At 40.0% G+C, this 21071-nt stretch overlaps 1 protein-coding gene across 11 annotated transcripts in view; it reads left to right on the top strand.

Annotated features, from left to right (window-relative positions):
* Positions 1–21071, top strand: part of PHF21A (PHD finger protein 21A) — a 131251-nt gene that overhangs the window by 3153 nt on the left and 107027 nt on the right. For 8 of the 11 annotated variants that reach the window (XM_082317436.1, XM_082317441.1, XM_082317440.1 and 5 more), the window contains 2 exons: positions 9295–9422; positions 9499–9709. The exons of 2 other annotated variants lie outside the window; for them this stretch is intronic. The gene's annotated coding sequence lies outside the window, so the exon portion shown is untranslated. Of the gene's footprint in view, positions 1–9294; positions 9423–9498; positions 9719–21071 lie in introns of all 11 variants that reach the window. One more of the 11 variants, XM_082317435.1, reaches the window with a different exon arrangement.

Genomic DNA, 21071 nt, shown 5'->3' with positions numbered 1-21071 from the left:
ATAATTATTTTACCATTAGTCATCCTAAGATTTCTACCTGAAAGCTTTTAATCTTTGCTCTTCTCTCTGTGCATCCTGAACTGGATTTGTTGTGAGGCAGAAGAAGGCAGTTGAAAGTGGTTTTCTTCCTTTAGGGAATGAAAATACAAAACTTTCCTTCAAAGAACTGAAAGCAAAAGTAGGAAACTGAAACTTACGCTGCTCAGAGAAAAACACTGTTGTGTTTTCCAGCTTCAACAGTAAGATCTCTGCTTTCAGTTTGGGTTTTGCAAAGATCTCTCTTCACCCTAGGCCATTCAGCTTCAGCTGTGTTTCAAGCATTGGGCCTAAATAGTTCTTACTCCAACTTTACTTCTCTTTTTTAGAGATTAGGTTTTGTGTGTGTCTGTTAAATGTCACTGTAGAAATTATAATTAAAAAAAAAATCCTTGGACTGGATCTGTACAGAGGAGGCAATTTTCATGTGTTTTTGTGGTTGGTTTGGTTTGGTTTTTTTTTTTTTTTCCTTTTAGGAAAATAAAACATGTTTTAATGGCGCCTTGGAAAGTTGTGAAATTCTGTGTGCAGTTGGAAAGCTTTAATAGCGAGCCTGGCTATCACTTGGGTTGTTCATGCAGTTTGTTTATAGTGGTCATAATTGCATATGAACGCATCGTAGCTGTTCAGTTCCTTTATACTTATTCTCAGAGTCCTGAAGAACTTTATTCAGTCAAATGAATTGATACTACCAGAATTTGTTTACAACAGAGATTTCTCTTTCATTTCAGTACTGGTTTGTAAGAACCTTGATAGACTGTCTTATTTCATGTGTTATGGGCATTTCGCATGGGTACCAGAAACTCAAGATGAACGTCATGTGAGAAACACATGTTGGTGACTTAACCTTTTTACTCTTGTTTTGGGTTTGTTGTTTGTTGGTTTTGCTTGTTTAAAATCTTCCAGAAAGAGCTTTGTAGAGTGATAGGGCTTTGCTTTTCGGAGGGCCATCGCCCGGTGATGTGAGCTGTAAAGCAGAGTAGCCTTCGGGAGAGGCTGCTTGTGTAGAAGGGGCAGCACTAAAAACCTATTATTAAGCTTCTAATAGTATTTCTGTACTGTCCCCTTCACCCTTTATGCTCACAACTGTGCAGTCACATGCGTAGCTCTATACTAGAAGTGTAAGACTCCACAGAAGGCCTGGCTCCTGTACGTTCGTGAATTGCCCTTGTTCAATTATTCTGTGCCAGAAAGCAGCTCACATCCTGTTTCTGATGTATTTTAACTGCACAAAGGTTATTTAGGAACAAACCATATACTGGAAAGGTGGGGCAGCGCACAGAAGGGTTTTGAGATGTCTGCCGAATGCAAGGGGTAAGATATTTACTTCTGTGCCCTGTAAATAGAGGGTGAACTGAAGGATAGTTTTTATAGGTATCTTACATTAATATTTCATGTTCAGTACAGCACAAAGCCAGTGTCTGGCTTGTGCTGGTGGTAGAGGTATGCATTATGCAGGCAAAAAATAAGTTTATTTACATTTGAGGGGGGAGGAACTTCATATTTTCTTGTTTTCCTCTTTTTTTTTTCTTATTGCAAATACAGTCTCATTAAAAAAAAAAAAAAGCCCTGTGTTTCTTTCATAAGTTTTAAATAATTTATGGCTCCTGCACCTTACCAAGTTCCTCACTGAATTAAAATTGGTAAAGTAGGATTTTAAGTTTGTCTGACTCTGGTTTTGTTATGTCAAAACCTCACAAAAGCAGTGGCGAGTGTAGATACAGAATGGCTATAAAATGTACAAAAATCAAAAGAGTTTTTAAAAATGTACGTAGTGCTGAGGAAAGGTGCACTCGTGTGACAGTCAGACTTTGCGATTAGAATCACCTGTCCTTAAAATAATTTTTAAAGCTGTAGAAAGTTCTGAAAGGTCCCTTCTGTCTGTCTGAGAGGATTGCCATGCCTACTGCCCTAATAAAGCCCCAACTTTACCACAGAATCTTTTGTTTTAATACTTTGATCATCCCAGGCTTTTGAGGAAAGAATGCGCTACTTTGTAGAGGCTTCTCTGCAGCCTTTATTTTCTGTTTACATTGTTTTAATATCTCTGTTGGAATTATCAAGTACCCTGTGCCTTAAAAGCTCTTTGCCTAGACGGTTTGACCTATTATTCGTTCTCTCTTACCTGAGATTTCTTGTTCACTGTAATTGCAAACACTCACTCTTTGATGAGAGATTGTATACTCAAAGCATCCTTTAAAAAACCCACACCAGAGAACACCACCCCTACCCCCCTCCCGATACTACTCTCCGCCCCCCAGCCCCTAGCCTAATGTTCGTTGTTACTGGTGGGAATGCATTTATAGACAGTACATAAGGAGTGAGCTCTGTGGTAGGCCATGTTCACACAGCTTCTATGCTTTTTTAATGTCGGATTTCTGAAAACGTGTGTTTTCCAGGCTCTGCCCTTCCACCTGACAGTGCTGCGCTTGTAGGACAAAAGGGAACGTTACCAAGTTCACTTACTACAGAAATTGTGTTGCGTGCCTCTTAAGTGAGGGGCTCTACCATTGCGTGTGTAATTAGAAATATGTTTTGAAAGCGTAGCCGGTGTGTTTCTTGAATGGGAGTAGGGATACACGAATGGTTAAAACAAACGAGGGCAGATTTGAGCCTGTGACTCTAAGATGGCCTGTACTTGGACTCGGTCTCCGGGCCTGCGAGAGGAGAACTCGGGCAGAGCAGCCGAGCTTACGGTCGGTTCGGTTTCGTTGTTTCTGCCTGCGAAATACAAGCTGTTGGTACGAAAGGGAGAAGGAACATTGATTCCTTCCCTTGTTCCCCTCCAACCCTGCAGACCCAAGCGTCGTTAACTATGTGGATCCCGAAGGCAGTGTCGTTGCAAACAGTTAATTGAAGAGATCAAGTGGTATCCTATTGAAGCTTTAAATTGTTTTAACAAAACTTCTGAGTAATCGCAATAATTATTTTCTGATAAGCTGGCTGATAGTAACTATGGCAACAGCTGTCTTTGGCCTATGGACAGTATTGCTGTATTGACAAAACCTTTAGATGCTCCTGAGGCCTCTTGCCTCTATAGGGAAGTACATCAGGATGTCTTTCGGGTGACTGAAGCGTCACCGTTTGCCTTTCTGTTGCAGCGGGACGCTGTCTTTCTCTTGGGTCAGAGTCTTGGTCCTTTTTCTTCTGCGCGTTCTTGCGGGTGCTGCCTGCTCGCCTGGAAATGCTGCAAAGCCTGTCTTGTTCTACAAAGACTAGTTGAACATATCAGTACTTAGATGGAATTATATATGCATATTATTGTTTTTTAATAATAATCCAGAGCTCGGGGAAGAGGGAGGGAAAAGAAAGGAGGACTTATTCATTTTGATCCCTGGTTGTTTCCTTCCTCGATTAAAACCTTCTGAGAACAGACTGGTAGGGGGAGCTGCCCTTCCCTTTACTGAACTGAAGTACAGTGTATTCTTCTCTGAGGCCTACGCTGAGATACAGCTATTTAATTTTCAGCTAAGCTCTGCTTCTTTTTGGAAGAGAGGCAAGCTCCTGCTTCAGTACGTTGTAGAAATGGAGGAAGAGAGTAATTTGTTTCCAGATTACTAAATTCTGGACAGGGAGAATACGCCCCTCGCCAAACATACTTTTCCTATTGATATTCAGAAGAGCGCTCTTTAATGTTAATAAATGTAGCAGTCGGGGGGGGGGGGGGGAGGGGAAATTACTGTGCTTTAGTACGAAGATGTTAAAAAGCCATGGCCCATTCTGCATGTTTGAAAGTAGCTACACTGCCGTTTATTCTTTGAGAATTATTGGTTAGCTGATGCGGATTTTTACTGAAACCTTTGTCCGCTTTGACGCACGAGAAGTGGGTATCGATCCAGCTTACCTGATGGTTCCCAGCAGCGGCCTCCGTGCGTGGTAGGTGCACGTTGTTTGCTGGCCCGTGGAAGTGTGCAACATGGCCTACATCTGGTCTCGTCTTCAGTAAGCATGTGGCTCGTGGAAACTACAGGCCCCAGTATGCAGTGCTGTGTTTTTATCTGAATAGCGTGCCTGGATTGCCGTGTTCTAATGCATCCTGGGACCTGTAGTTTTCCTGAGCAGAAGTTGGAGATTGGGGGTGACAAGTGAAAGATGCTATACTGTTCTATCTGCGTTGATACCTTACGCAGCTCTTAGTTGGTCAGCTTAAACCTGTGCCGCTATTACCGTGCAGGAGCATGTATTTTTATTTACAAGTCGACGGCAGTTTGTAGTTGGGCAGTATGTTTAGGGAAAAGCAGTTGATGAAAAAAGTTTTCCAACTGCCTATGTGTCTTTGTACAAAGAATATATTAATAATTGCACTAATACCTTGCTTCGTCTGCGATTACAAGTATCCTGTTTGATATTCTGGAAGTTTTTAATCTTTCAAGGCAACGTTATGGATGGAAACATTGGGCGGAAGGAGGCTTCCATTACTGGCAATATGGCTGCCACGTTCTCCTGTCAACTGCCGCCCAACTGTCGCAGGGGGTTTCTGTCAAAGCGAAAGGGGGTTTGGACAGCTTTTTACCTGCCAAGATCCCGCCTCTCTGCTCCCTTGCTTGAGGTCGAGCCATGACGTAGCCGCCTTAGGGCGCAGGGCAGGGGAGCCGGTTGGCAGTCTGCGTTCCTGCTGTGGGGGTTGGTGACGTCACCGCCGGTTGCCAGGGAGACGCGGGGTCTCAAACTCAGGTACTGGCAGGTGCGGCCAGAGGCAGGGCGCATCTGGCGGTGGTTGTCCAGTGCGTTTGAGCCTTGACCGCTGCGCTTGAACTCGCATCGAAGGAGGTGAAGTGTTTCTGGAGTAGAGGTAGACCAATAGTAACTTTCAGACTGCTTATTTTTTTTTTTATATCTGTAAGAATTGTGTATTTTCACACAAGACGCTAACTAATAACGTTCAGTGGGATTTGCTAAAGTTAATGTGGATCTTAATTTGATTTCAGTTCTTAGGTCAGTAGCAAGTTTAGTATTCGCTGTAGTCTTGTGTGCTAGGTTTGGGATACTGCCGTTGTCTTAATTTTTAAGTGAGCAAGCACTTAACTGATCCCAGTCAATTTCTTTGCTCTTCAGTTTGTGTGAGATAGTAGTAAAAAAAGGTTTATATTTAAGTGCCAAACAATATGAAATGAACCTTTTTTGACGGTTTTGGAGAAATTAATTAGAGCTCCGGTTTTGCAAAAAGTCATGTGTATTTTACTTTAAGTCCCGCAGAAGTCAGAGAGGATATCTGAATGCCTAAAATCAGAACCGATGTAAGTAGTAGTAGGATCAAGACCTCCAAACTTCTAATGTTGGAGATTAAGTTCCTTGTATTCACCATAATTAGCTTATATCTAGGTCTGTGTGGCAAAATTCTTTTCATAAGTGTCTGGAAATTCCAATATAAATATAAATTCCAATATGTTCAATATAAATTTAGAGTTCATATTTGCTTCATAGTTGTGCAAAAAAACCCCAACAACCCCACCAAAAAAAACCCCAACAAAAAGTTGCTCTCTCCTTCACCTGTACAGATTATAAACATGACAGATATTTAGGTGGTAATACCTTCTTTGAGGCAGGGAATGTATTTTGTCAGCACTGATGCATTGTACACGCTGTACATTGCTGACACTTCTGTTTAAAACTGATAGAAAAAGGTAAATCCATACAGAGATTCATCTAAAACCTTACATATGCTGTAACTGTAATAGAGTTTGTAAACAGTTAGTAATATACTTTTCTTTAAGTGTTCCCAGCCCCTTCACAGCCCATGTGGAGTGAATTGCTGACAGGGCATGTGGTTAGCTGAAATAGTTACTATTAGTATATTGACATGATTAGAAAGGCTGTCATTGTTGCCGTGCAAGGATGAAATTCCCTTTCATTGACTGATTGGGCCTACACAACAGGCAGGAGAAGAAACCGAGATAAATCTATATGTAGTGGAATGATGATGTATCTTGTCCTTCAAGGACGTTTTACCCTCTGTAGAGAGCCTGCGACAGCGCCCTTTGTAACGCTGCTGTATCAGGGTATTCTAGATAAGGAACGTGGGTAATAGGGATGTACAAAAGGGTTTGATGCATAGTTGTAAAGAAAAACTCTTCTAGAAGTACTTCTTATCTCGTAAGAGCAAAAGTGTCCTGATCTGGGAGGAAATCCTGGCCCTGCTCAAGTCGATGGGAAGCTTCCCAGTTGAATCAAGAGTACCAGGCTTTAATTATTTTCTCCAAAAACGGTATTTGTAAGTGGATTTTGCAGGGCTGAAGCAAAGTTTGAAGAATCTGGCATCTGTTTAAGATGCTGCTGGCTCTAGGGGGATCTCGCACCAGGTACTTTGTCTCCTAGTGTCTTTGCTGCTCCTTTAAAAAGTGGATAATATTGAGCTCCCGTAACGCTTTGCAAGAACTTGGAATCTCTTTATTCAGGGCTTTTGCTTAATTTGCTAATACGACAAAATTTTACATGAAAGCCAGAAATTAGTCCTTGATGTATCCAAGGAATACTTTTTGTCTCCGTCTCTTCCTTCTTGCCAGTATGGCAAAACTGCCCCAATTTGAGATGTTCAGTCTGAAAGTTGAATAACGTGACTTGTGATGGATTAAAAAACAGAACAAACAAAGCAAGCCCGAACAAAAAAACAGCCCCTCCCCCCCAGCTGACAAACCTTTTTCATAACTTTATAAAAGGACTACAGTGGCCTATATTACTAATAATGAAGCTTTTTGCTAATTTGCATCTAGCTGGAGCTCCGGATACCTTACTGTTTCACTGCTGCTTAGCTTGTAGTAATTGTATCTGATAAGCATCTTTATCATGTAAATCTATTGCTGTGTGTAGTATGAATTTGCTGTATTAAGGATGCTCTTGTCAGTGACCCCAAACGGAAAGGATGTGGCTACCTGAGCTTCCCTTATTACCCTTTCAGAGAGTACATTCTGGTCAGGAATAAATTGGGAAGGTTCTATCAAGGTTTGCACTGTTTCTGAACACCAAGTACCTGTCCTTGAGTCAACTGCAATTCTCCTCCCAAGGAGGAATCCCCCCCGTACCCCTTATCTTGCATTCTCAGAGAATCCTGCTGAAATCAGTGGATTTGTCGCCATGTAATTTGTTTCAGCATCAGAGACTTGGTTTCCATTTCCCACCTGCGTTTTGGCATGTTTCACCAGCTCTACTTTTCCTTTGATTTTCATGCTCTAGAGTAAACATGGAGATCTCCCCCCCTTCACATAATTCTCATATCCATACGGCAATTTCTTCTTGGCTTAAAATTCGCAGTGTCTTTTCCCACCTTACTTCTTGCAGGAATTATATTTGGATGCCTGACTGTTGATGCAGAACTCTAATAGATTGTGCAGCGTTTAATTTAATCAAACAGTTTTTCCTGTGATGATGAGCTGCAGTTTTTGCAGCCAGTCAAAATCTGATGTTGTTGGCCTGTTAAATGCATGCTCCAGGTTAGTGCCTCAGTGTAGTAACAGTATCTTCTCAGCTGCAGAGTTATTAGTTCAGCATAGGTCTATGACTGTGTGAATACCAGTACCTCACCTTGTTGCTTTGCACTGACATTGTCATTGCTACAAAATTGCATGAGCAAAAATACTGATCTTAGGTTTGCTCCTTTGTGGTGTGAGGTAAAGATGTATGATTCCTCAAAAGTTGGGACCTTCTTTCTGGTTTCCCTTTTCTAACTTAATCTACCCTTCTCTGCCCATGGTTGTTTTTGTCCAAAAATGCTGTTTTTTCCTTATGCCAAATATATTGTTAATATAATGGATGATTTCATCATCATGTATATAAGCCGTTTTACTCTAAGGTGTTTGGAAACTTAAACGAAGGATGGGGACAAGTATCTGTTAAATCTGTGTTTGTTGTGTGTAGAAAGTACTATCTGTGAGACATGCCTTATTTTCCCACATGTACGGGATACATTTTAAGCCTTCAGCTATGCAACCTCCATTGTGTTATGATTAGATTTTGTTTTCTCTACATTGCTTTCCATGCTGTGGTCTTTGGTAGTCCAGTAGGCAGTAAGACTTGTATGGGCTTCTTGGGGTTCAGAAGTTGTATTAGAAGGGACTTAAAATCATGCAATAAACTTTCATGTACGTTTCTGGTCCTCATATGGCTTTTTTCCCCTCTGCTGTGTAATAACCAGAGTCTAAATTGAGAGGAGCTGGGATTTTTCTCAAAGGGATTTTAAAAGGGAAAAAAAAAAAAGCCATCCTCAAAACAGCAAGGAGAGGAATATGTGAGGACGATGTAATGAAAGGATTGCACGAGAATTTCTGTGTGTGTGTGTGGAGAGAGATGTTTTTAAACATCTTTTCTAGCAGAGCTACAGGACCATTAAAAATCTGGGCATTAATTTTTAGAGAACAGAATTTGTTTAAAGAGTAAGTTTGCAAAGAAGTTACTGTAATGATGGGCACTACACTGATGCCACAGTAGCGCTGTGATTGTAAATATATCATTGTGAGTGTTGGTCTTGATACTACTGTGGCATATGCAGTACTAGTTTAGTGCCCGGCACTGTTTTTTCTCATCTTAGTGCCTGCTGTTATGGTAAGCCTCCTTGCCATGGGGTGGCTGTCTCCATCTCCGAGGGCAGTGTTGGAGTGGGGCTGTTGTGTACATGGAATCAGTAGGTCCTGGGAGGGCAGGTGAAGGATGTGGTGACGTTTCTGTGAGGGGACGTGAGACGAGTGTCCCTCAGCAGCACGTTACTGCCTTCTCCTCTGGGTGAAGCCCATGGGGGATAGGTCCTGGCTTCTTGGGAATAAAAATAATTTGAGGGAGAGGGAAAATTGCCTGCTGCCAGCAGCCTCCTTCAAACTGCCTATCCTTTTGTTTAGAAAGCGTAATCGTACCATGCTCCGTGATACCCTTTCACTTTCTATCAGCATCGTGAAAGTTGAAAATGGTATTGCCTTTCAGTTGGTTATAGTAGCCACTAAAAATGGATAAATCTACAGTTTAGTCTTCCTATTTTAAGTAAACGATCAGTTAAAAATCCATGGCAATCAGTGCGAGTAAAAATGTTTTGGACGCTTTGTTTTTCTTGTAGCTGAAGTCTCCTTTCATTGTACAGCAGTCTTGCACTCAGCTTTTCTTCCATTAAACACTAATTGTATACTTATGTGATTCCATGTTAGATTGGCACAGCGATTTCAGTTTTATGTTTATGTGATATAGCGTGTAAGTCTCTTTACTTACATTGAATAATCATGGTTTTGAGAAGAAAGGAACTTCTATTAAGTGTATGGTTACTTGAATTCTTCCTTTCAGATTAGTGACTACCATCAGTACTCCCACACTGAGTGTGACTACCCCAGCTACAAATACCATTCTCCAGATGCTACAGTTCCCATTTGTGTGCTTTTGAGGAGAAGGAAGAAAAAAAAGGCTTTTAAGGGGTAAGGAGGGAGAATATAATAAAAGGGGAAGGGAAGACAGAATTCGAGGTTGATACCTGTGTCTGTATATTTACAGGGAGCAGCGAGAGTGCCAGCTGACTGGAGTGTAGGGGAAGGAAGATCAGAGCACATCAGTGAAATAATTTTGGAGTGCTTCCTGTTGACTTGTTAATACTGCATGGAATTTGGCCCAGGCAATCTGCTGTTGTGAATCAGCATAGTTTATTCACTTGAGTATAAGTGTGCCTGTTATTATTTGAGAATCTGCTCCACTTGAAAGATAACAGGTCAGTCTGGTAAGTAGTATTATTTCCATGTTTCAGATTAGAAACTGAGGCAGATAGAAATTGACTTATTCTGCATTGTGGTAAATTTACTGGAGACCTTAAGCTAGGAATGGAGGCCCTCACTTGTGTGTTTAATCCAGTAAACGGCCTGCTTCCTTCAAGTCCTCAATGTTGCTACGCTGTAAACAAAAACAAGCCTAAAAATGATTTATTGATTAACTATGGGTAGCGTACCAATAAGTAGTTCTTGCCCCAGAGGAGGTGAGATTCTTGTAAAACTGCTTGTATAAATTAAATAGGGTAGTTTGTTTTTGAAGTTTGGGGTATATTTTTTTTTTATTAGGTTATCTTGGGTTGAAGTAAAAGTACAGGTTTGAATGGGAATGGGAGACCTGATGCACAGGGGAGATAATGATTAATAAATGTGAATTTGAAATCCAGTGGCATCTGAGTTGCACAGGTGAGCGCTGGTGCCAAGAAACAGTCCTGAGTTAAGTTCTGCAGAACCTGAAAAAAATATAGAAGAAATGAAGGTGGTGGTGGTGGTGGTTGTTGTTGTTGCTGTTGAAATTTTTTTTGTCCACCTTTCTAGCTCCCTTGCATTATACTACAATTAATACAAGAAATTGCATATTACCATGTAGGCATGATTATGTTTTTACAGATAGTGTTACATGGGCACACATCCTAAATGTATTAGGAGGGTCAGAGTTAGGGTTAGTGCTTACATTTACCAAATCGAAACTTCTCCAGAACATACTTTGTCTACGGCCAGTGTGTGAATGAGGTTCCAATATCTTTACTGTATAATATCACTGTTTCTGTATCATACTTTCTGAGTCTGGTATAAAGGACTTAACATAGTTAGTTGCGTGGAATGGTTCAATGCACAGCAAAAGTAACACTGAGTAGTGTTGTCAGTGCTAAAGTCTTAACCACTTGTTAAAACTATTCTGTGTACAGCTTATGTGAGCAGAATTCTCCAGTCCTCCGAAGTGAGTACTGTTCAGGGACAGATATCTTGTTAATTTGGACAAACCCCTTTTCTAAATGGAACATCGACAGAGTCAGCAATACCCAAATTTCTGCATCTGTCCCCGTTGGCTGGGTCCAGTGTTGCTTCCACTAACTCTTTTAGTGCTGCTTAATAAGGACACTATATTCCAATGCAAACATGAAAGGTATGGCTCCCTCTTTGTTACATGCCTCACTGTCTACTGTAAATAGCTCACTTAAAGGTATGAGTCTGGTGCTTAGAACTCCATGTGATTGATTCTGTGACTGCACATGGCATTAGGCTCTTGGGCTCTGGTGGGATATTGAATCATGATCTTTTAAACGCGTGTCTCTTGCTCTGGAGTGTCTCTAGTTACAACGCTTAGTGGCACTGCTTGTGGTGTCTGCTGGTGTCCTAGAGTATTTGTGGAGCTTGGGAACTTTGGCATATGCTCCTCTAATATTTCATTAGAGTTGTTCACGTTTTGAGGCTCTGGTTCTGCGTAAGCCTGGGGTTGACTTTCGGCAGTAAGCTGGTTTAGTACAGTCTCTTTACTGAAGTGTTTTTATGTTGTGGCATCTCAACTCTGTAACTGTGGAGACAGCTTCAAGGCCAAATACAAGGCAACTTCAGTAACTACCGTGCCTCATACTCTATGATGTGACTTCGGTGAAGTAGAATTCTGGTTTTGGTGATCTCTTGATTTATAGATGGGTATAATGAAACTTCTTGGAGTATCTTCTTGTGTTAACAATTTAGTGATTGGCATGCTTTTCCTGTTCACATGGAGTTTAGTCCCACTTTCATCTCCACTGCCTAATGAAATTATGTTTCTAAAATAATTCTCAGGTATATTGCCTTGGCATTAAAGGCCTGAGATCCAAAGAGATAGTGTTGGCTGGCACTGCGTTTTTCAGAGAGAAGATTTTGAATTATTGCTCTCCATGTTGCCAAAGGAAGCAGTTCTGCTTTGTATGCAAGTGTCATGGAAATGTGAAGTAAACCAACATGAGAACTGTATTGCACCGGAAAGGTCAGCCTGCATCATCACTAAGACCAGTGGCTTGGAATTGCAGGCAAACGGGTATAAATCTGGAGACATCCATACAGTTGTCCGGTTCTTCCTCTGTCTCTACGCAGCCTAATGTGTGAGAAGAAGATGCATCAAAATCATTGCCTGTATTTTGGAATATATCAGAATCAACTGAGTTTTCCTGTGTAATAATTGAAGTATCAACAGATATGGGAGAGAACAGAAACTCCCCTTGAACTTAGGAGGACAGCAAGAGGATAAGCATTTGGGTTTTTTTTTTTGTTGTGTTGTTTGGGTTTTTTTGGGGTTTTTTTGGTTTTTTTTTTTTTTGTGAGCAAAAAATGTGAATGAGATTTGAGAAGTTTCTTGGTACTGCTTGGAGCTCTTTTATAGCTTGCTTGGTACTGGAATTTGCTCTCAGTGAGAGATGGGGCACTTCAGAAGAAAACTTTCCAAGTTACCTATCTGGAAGACAAATTATGCATCTGTGATGGGCTTTACTGGTGGGATGGAGAAGAGAGAAGTGTTGCCCCATGGATGATCAGCAGAAGCACTGAAGCATGAATAAACTCGCTACGCACACATGCTACCATTAAATCTTTTTGCAGTTCTCTCGGGGATAGGAACAAATTCAACCTGAAACATTCAGCCTATGACACCATGGAGTGAGAAAACATCTAGCAAATCTGAAGTTCCCAACTACAAATAAGAGTGCCAGTTTCTTTGAGTTGTTAGTTTGTAGTGCTATTTGTTGCCTGTGTAGCTTGCACAAATGATCTTTGGGATGACAAGGGCATTATCTTGCTGTTTTATTTCAGGAGGACCAGTTTCAATGCTATTACTGGCCTAGATAACACCCCCGCCCCCCCCAAACAAAATGAAAGAACCCCAAACCTACCTGTGTGATTCCGTAAGCAGAAGGTTATTTAAATAACAAAATGATACTACCCCGTGTGAAATGAAAACAAAACGTAGCGCAGCCTGAAATTCTTACTTTGTTGTATTTTTGTGTGACTTAAGAGATTTCTCATCTAAACTGGGTCGTGGTCCGCTTTATCACCAGTGTAGCTGAGCAGTAATTTTATTGAGGCAATGTCTGCGTCTTCATGAAACTGATCACAAAGCTTCTGCTCTTTCTTATACATTTTTATCCTTGATGCTTGCTTGTTCCTGATAAGGACGATAAGCTTATTGGGTACATCCATCTTCATCTCACTGCCTACAGGAATACTGAGAGGTGGTGTATACCGGACACTGCTTTGTTTTCGAGACCTGTTGTAATTTGGGTTCTAGAAAATGAAACTTCTGTGTTTCTCACAGATTGAGACCCGCTTGTTTATCCTGCATGGCTTTCAGCTTGGCTATCTTCAAAAGCTCATCTGTCAGAAGAGAAGGAAGCTGACAGTGATGAGAAAGCAGACATTCACCAAATTGTTGAGGCAGTGCTTTCTAGCAGGATTAGCAGTACTTCCTAGCAGAATTCTGTTCGATGTTTGTCCTGGGCCTCAGCTTGAGGTTATGTACTTTCTGCGACGGTAGTACTTCTTCAGCTAGACTTCCTTATTAAAAAGGAGAGCATCCAGTACCGCTCCAGGGTCAGACAGGACCTGATGACTTTGGCAAGTTCAGTTTTCTTGGAGAGGAGTCAGACATTCATCTACATGTTCCCTTTGAATCCATTGGTTCAGGAGATCTTTCCTCTGGTCAGCTGGGAGGAAGCCAAGTTGTTGCCAATCTTAAATGGGTCTTGGCAGTTTTTCCAGCAAACATCCATGGCTTATGTTGAGTGCTGCTTTCCAACTTTCTGGGTCTTTCTCTGTTAGGAGAGACTAACTGCCTGAATCTCCTTGGGTTGACATCCTGATTTGTGAGGGGCTTACAGGAGAATTTTTTAGCAGTCTGATGCGTTATGCAAAACCAAAAAAACCTCACACCCTTGAATATTTGATCATGTCTTTATTTCAGTGTTACGTTATATTACACAATAAGCATAAACCAGTTTGATTTCTGCTTCAGAAGTTACAATTTCTGCTTTTAACATTACTTGCTTGAATTTTAGCCTGGTTTATTTACCAGAAGAACCAACCTCCAAAACAACCCAAGACATGTACCGGTATGGCTGCTCAATGTGATTAAATGTAAGAACTAACGTACTGTGCTGGACCAAATGCCCATCTAATCCAGCATCTTGCCTTTATCAGTGGCCAGCAGCAGCAGCTGACTGAATGGCGTAGGAAATGGGTGAATTCTGTCAGCTGCTGAAATATTAACAGTAAATTTCTGACAGACACTTGTTTAGCTGCTGCCTGAGCTACATTTGGACTATTGCTCTGTGAATCAAACTATTTATAGGTGAATTTGTTTGTTGCCTTTTTGAACTCATTTATATCTGTGCCTTCCATAGTATTCCACAGCAGCAAGTTCCACGCAGTTTAACTGCATTTTCTGTGTGCGTGGTGGGTTGATGAGAGAAAAATAGTTTCATTTGTTTTAAACACGCTCACTAGTTGTCATTCCTCCCTGTACCATTTCTAGCTCTTCCCTTTTTGAGGTGGAGCAGCCAGAATTACATGCAGCGTGCATCACAGCAGAATGTTCCCTGTTTGTTCTCTGTTCTGTTTCTAATACCTTCTGAGATTTTCTCTGAATTCTTGCTGCTGGGAGTTGAACTGTTTGCTTGCAATAATCTCAAAATCTTTTTCGTAAGTAGTAATGCCTAGTTTAGACTCATCATTGTGTATTTATAGCTAGGGTTATTTTTTCCTTTGAGTATGTTACTTTGCACTTGTTGACACAGGACAATAAAATGACAAATGAAAATCAATCATTCAGTATTATCAGATCCCCTATAACTCTTTGAAGTTTGCTTTAATTTTAACTATCTGGAATAATGGAAGGCATCGTGATGTCTGCAACCTCACTTTTTGCCAGATCAGTTAAAATCATGCTCACAGATTTAACCCTGATCCTTGTTACGGTAACTACCCTGCTTTTTGACTGTTTAGTGTTTTCTTTATTTTCAGTCTTTTAATATATTCTTAAGAAGGGGAAGGTCTTCTCATGGATTTTGCTCTAAGGTGGTGTGAGGTGTACAAATGGGTTCGCCTTCCTTTTGTTTTTGATGCAACGTGGTGTATGAACCTTTCACTGCTCAAGATGTATATGTCCCTTTTCTTTTGCTTTGAAGTTGGATGTCCGAAAGCTTCATTTGATTAAGATTGCAATCTTCTATATGAATGCTTAGAAGAGAGTGTTCCTCAGAGACGTGACTTCTTTTATTTTTTTTTTTCTTTTTTATGATAATTTAAATGGCCAGTGCTTTGTAAGCTTAGTACCGTGAATTATATCACCTCCGGTAGGTAGTAGCATTCCCTGCCTCTTTTTTCAGTTCTTTCCTCTTTGTGGAGTTTGTGGAAGTCCCTGTCTTTTAACCAGGTCTGACATGCTTTTGTTATGACCAGCTGTAAGTTTTTATTTTTTAATAAATATCAAGAATCCACTGCTTATCTCTTTTTATCATCTTCGTAGGATTTTCATAGTTTTTATTTGAAACTCTGGTTTGAAAGCCAAAACTTCTTGCTCAACCAGCGTTGATCTCAATGAGGGAGATTATGATCAGTTTTAAGGCAGTTTGACTGTCAGGCAAAGGGCAGGAGTTAACTCTCATAGGTTTAATCCTTGTTTAACTAGAACATCTGAGTTTGATTTCCGGGGGAGTTTTTATTAACTAGTTGAATTTTTAGAAAAGTGGGAACAGACACTTTTCAGAGAAGAAATACTGCTAGAAAGTAATGCTTCTTTTGATTATTATGGTTCTACATGTGGATTTACCTTTCCCTTGCTGCTCTAAGTATTGATTGGGGATTAAAAAATTAGACTGATAGAGTAGTACATGTGTTCTTTCTTATCATATCTGAGTGGTAGCAAGAAGGGCTGTGATAGACACTTCTGTCCAGAAGACTTCTAGCCTGGAGGACAAGAAGACTAGCACTTCATGTATGAACATGCAGATTTGACATCCAGACTGTAACAATTTACTGCTGTAGGAACTGCATCCTTTACTTCACCTTTGCTCAGTGTGTAGGGATTGTACAAATTTTCAGATATTTAGGTGGTTTAGATTATTGTTGGGGGAATCAACCCCCTTTCAACTTCCTTGCTATTTGTGCATTTGGTAATTTGAATTATAATTTTACATTATTATATTCAGAAGCTCTTGGCAGCTTGTGCTCTTGTGTGGGTGCATACTTGTGATGCTTCGCAAGTTGTGGAAAAAATATTTTTTTGGTAGGTTAGTATTAATCTGTTGTGGAATTTGAATAGTCTCTAGTGTAATGTGTGACTGCAGCAGGAACTTAATAACTGCAAAAAGTTTAATTCATAAAAATTACTGTTACCTTGACTGCTTGTGTAAGAACTTTTATGCAGATTTTTAAAAGGTAAGACTGACACTTTTAGATGTTCATGAATGAGAAGTCTGAATAACGTGTTTTGGTTTTGTAGCACATGTAACTTAAGCAGCTGAAGCTTGCTTTGGTTCTCTGTCTCTACCTGGACAAGCCATTGTTTTGCGTATTAGTGAACTTTATTTAGACACTTCTAAAAACATATAAAGCCAAGAAATGAATACTTGCATTGTTATAAACCAGGTATCATCATTATGTGTTTGTATTTGGAAGATGAAACACTTCAAGTGACTTGGCAGAGGCTGTTCAAATGAGCTAGTTCTGAAATTGGCAACACATGCTACTGCTCATCCCAGGGTCCTTTGGTCTGTTCACTGAACAACCATCCTCTCCTTTTCAGAAAAAAAGTACTTCTTAGCATTCTGCCTTCTTCCAGGACTGGAGCCTGTAGTGTGTATGAAACGATGATATACAAGCCACTTCCCCCACAGAACCTGTGCCAGATATTATGTGCTTGTTAATGCAACTTGAGAAAATAGAAAGGGCTGAAATAATTGAAATTCTTAATGTTTCTCCAATAGATGATTTGAAAATATGCCATTTAGCACAGGTTAAAATGACAATAGGGACTATTATTCACTAGGACTGACTTCCGAGACATTAAATGCCTCTTGTTTTAGAATTCTTTAAAATGCTCGTGTTTGTTTTGGGAACTTAAATGCCTCCTGCCTGGTACAAGGATATATGTTTTGTTGCAGCAGAGGGGGCTGAAAAGGGTGCGGAGAGTGGTGTCCTCCTGCTTTTCCTTCCTTCTAGGGCAGGCGTTTCTTGGAAGACAAGGGACTGAAATAAACCTTGGAATTTAGTTCAGGTATATTGTGCAGAATAGAGAGGGGGAAACAGCTGCTCAAATTTTGACATAAGAAAACAAATCTGTAATGGGGAAGAGAAAACAGGTCTTTCCAAGGTGCGTATATAAACTTGTTCTCACTTGTCCGTCTTTTTTGTGTTGGTCGTTGTCTAATAGTGAGTTCTTTAGGACTCTGTCATAAATGTTTTATGTATCAAGTGTTGTCAGGCTTTACATTGCAATGAGCTAGTTAAATCACAGTTTAAATAATTATCTATTTTTAAAAAAAAAGGTTGCATGTACTCTGGATTGTCTGGGAAATCGTTTATTTTTTAATTGCTGTGGACCATTCCCTGGAAGGAACAAACTGGTGATTTTTTGTGTGTGTGTGGCTTTTTTTTTTTTTTTTAAAGAAAAAGTACAGTGAAACCATTTTTGCCTCCAGTATTCAGGTAAAGTGTGTATTTCTGTACTTACCTCTAAGGCTCAGTGTTCTTTAATTTTTTATTTTTTTTTTTTTAAATACGGTATTCTGATATGTTTCACCTCCAGAATGTTACCACTTTTTCTTTGGCCTGATGAAGATGAATTTTGAGACTTGATCTATACCTTAGTTCATGCTGTTGTGTTTTCCCAGTAGTTTTGTGTCAGTCTCATGAGACTGTGTTGCATCAAGTACTTTACCCAAAATGTCATTCAGGGTAAAGCTATTAGAAAACGTGGTTTTTATCTCAGTGTTGTTCCATCTTGCCTGGATGAGAAAGTTCATGCTATACAGATACGAAACTTTTTTTGTCCTGAACCTGGGTGTTGCAAAGCTACAAGGTAGATTAGGAATCCTAAGAGCAGAAAAACACTGAATTAGATAAAGTAAAAGGCTTAAAGTAGTTGTCAGAATGGGATTAACCTGACAGAGAAATCAAGTTCTCTGTAAGAGAACACTTGAGGTACTTGGACCACCACTTAATTGCACTTTTATTTAATAGCTTTGTATGAAAATAAACAGGGGAGTAAGGAACTGGTGATGAAAGAGAGAGAAATGTGTGAGTATTGAACCAGTGTTGGACTTGTGTATCTGTTGAGAGAACGGGGAAATATGAATGTTCACCGAGCCCAGCAGGAAGCAAGTGAGAACAGGGGATTTTTTCCCCTTAGAGGTATGCTGCGAAAACAGTGATGCAGCCTGGCAGGCTAAGTCCTGTTGCATTGAAGGAACAAAAAACAACAGCCGACGATGGCTTAGAAGCTGCAGGGTAGCTGGTGTAGTAAAGAAGAAAAAAATTAGGGCCAAATCTTGCACAGTGTAAATTGTGATTCCCTTGTCTTTTTAAATACAGACACTACAGCTAAAGGAAGCAGAGAAAAAAAGCTGATGCTGGAAGGATCTGGTAATTTAAATCTGAAGGGAAATGGGGAGAAGGGGTGGACTCCTGCTCATCTGCAGCAGCAATGCACACAGAGCCTACCTGATTTAGGCCTAGCGGCAGTTGCGTTGGAGGCCCTGGGAAGGCAGATAGCTCAGCAAGCATGTTTTCTTAGTGTGACGTGCTTGGGAGTGTGTACAGCCTGCATGCTAAATGTGAGTGGCTGGATTTGACTTCGCTTATAACAGTTCTAAGAATGTAATGAAATCCCTTCTCACTCACGCTTTTATTTTGGGATGGAGCGGGAGAGAAAGGAGCTTTCAATATTCTGTTTAGTTAAGAGTTTGAAACAAGCATGTTTTACCTAATTCTGTTTACTGCCTTTTTATTTAGACTACTTGTAAAACATGTTGATGCCTTTAAGTGCTCTATCATAATTTATCAGTACACAAAACTAGAAACTCGTGAAAACCTTAATGCTGTTTATTTTCTTTATTTAATCCATACACAGATCATACTGTACTTATTGTTAGAGGGTCTCAAGCTTGTCTTTTTTTTTTTTTTTTCTTTTTTTTCTTTTTTTATTGGGTCTCTGTGCTCAGGACATCAGGAATGCCAAAATGACAATACAGTATAATGAAGTAATAGCTGGTGAAATAAAATAAGCTTGACTAAAAAGCAAATAAAATCCAAACGTAGAATGAGAATGGTTTTTAGTACATGTTAGCAGGCTGTACTTAGAACAGGTGTTGTATTTATTCAACAGGAGAGGAAAATGTGATACCTTTCTGGTAGCAGCAGAGGGTCCCAGCTGCCTTTTACAGGGTTCAGAGCACCCAACAGAATCAACGGAAGTCTGAGACTTTTTTGCATAGAACTGCGTGAAATTAAATTGCCAGTATTCTTTCTAGAAAAAAATAACTTCTAGGAGGTGAGAAGCATTACCTTTTTCATCTTGTTCTTAAAATCTGAAGACAGATTAAGAAACAAATGATTGTTCTTTGATACTTTTGTCATGTGAACATCTGTTCAGTAACAAATCATTTTCATATTGCCTTCTGACAATTATTCAGAAGCCTGTGACATATTAAAGCCAGTGATCTGAAATGTTGTAAAGGCAAGAATTATGTATCGTTTCTCATTTTGAGCCATCTCGCTTCCTGTTAAAACAAAAGTTCTACAAAAGATAAAATGAGTATTTTTTCAGTATCATAAAATACAGAACACAAGAATGTACATTAGCAGCAAATTTTCAAGTTTATGCTGCTGCACTTTGTATACATGAAATGGCTTATTTTTAATGCGTGTGCTAAAACAATTAAATTGAAGAGGCCAGTTTATTATAAGAACCGTGCCAGACAGGAAGCGTGGACCAGTACTTGTTCCAGTATATTGACATGAAAGTTGACCCATAGCACAAACAGCACAGGTTGGTTTAATTTTAGTGTTTAAAGTACATCTTAAATAATGATTTTTCTCCTTGACCTTTTTACTACTCTTTTCCTGGACGATACAGTAAACAAGTAAAGAACTGTTATCCCCTGTGCCATAATGAGGATAAGCAGAAAATTACAGTGATTTCTATTCTGCCTGAGTAACAAGCAGAATATACAGAATTCAGATGCCCGGCAAACTCAATGCCTCTTTTTCCCCAGTCATCCTATAGGTCTTCCAGTCTCAAAATGAAAAGAATGTGTCTATGTGACCAGATCACTGAAAACATAACTCACAAGCCAAGCATCTGACCAGGTGGGGAAAGTGAAAGATGACTCCTTGATGATTGCTTTAGTTAAAAAGAAAAGCAGCGAAGTGCTCAGTCGCTTACCTACTATAGCACACTGAAACTCATTGACTGCTGAAGGAAGGAGGTCTCCCTTCTGCTGCTAGCTGAGTGCTTCTGCTGCTTAAGCTTGTGCTTGGTCCTCCTCAGGCCTATCTGTGAATCACTTCAGCTTTCTGTGGACTGTGACAGCCCCTCACCTCCCACTCCCCCCAGAAAAAGAGTGGGGACTGCTGGTGGTAGGACTTCACAGCTGGAAGAGAACATAAAGGAGAGCGCCTTGGTCAGATAGATAAGCTGCCTGTGGGAGTGTTCCAGCTGCAGGATAAATTAAAGTGGAGAAACTGGAGGTAGAACTATAAACTCTGAGCAGAACTGGGTTTTACTTAAACTTCTTGATGTACTGTTAGTCTAGTCTTTCCTTGTGCATGCTTGAACTGTCATTCAGTTAGCAGGTCTCATGGACGCAGCGAGAAGAGCTTTACTGAAAGTACAGCATCTGATTTTTGAAAGAGCTTTATAAATATGGGCGTATAAAAGATTACCTGTTGTTGTAAGGTGCCCTACCATATAATCACTAATCACAATTCATCTGCATTTTTAAATGTTTGCTTATTATTACGTGTGTACCTAGCTTCTGTCTGATACTTGTGGGAAGGTAACATCAGTAGAAGCTTGTGTAGCTAATTTCCATAAATCTCTCTGAAAATCTCCTTGTTGCTCCTTGTGATTCTTAGCCTGTGATGCTTTAAACTGAAAGTCCTTATGATTGCAGGGCTTGTCTTTTTTTCATTGTAAATGCATGTTAAATTTCTTCGTTCAACGAATTTTCACATTTTGGTTTTCTATTTCTTAATTTTAAAATGCATTGTGTAATTGTGTCTGTTTCCTGTCTGTTGCATGCAAGTTGCCCTTCATCAAAATATGTTTAA

The sequence above is a fragment of the Platalea leucorodia genome (assembly GCF_965183815.1).
Source record: "Platalea leucorodia genome assembly, chromosome: 7".
Taxonomy (NCBI): Eukaryota; Metazoa; Chordata; class Aves; order Pelecaniformes; family Threskiornithidae; genus Platalea; species Platalea leucorodia.
This window is presented reverse-complemented; position numbering and strand designations above follow the sequence as displayed.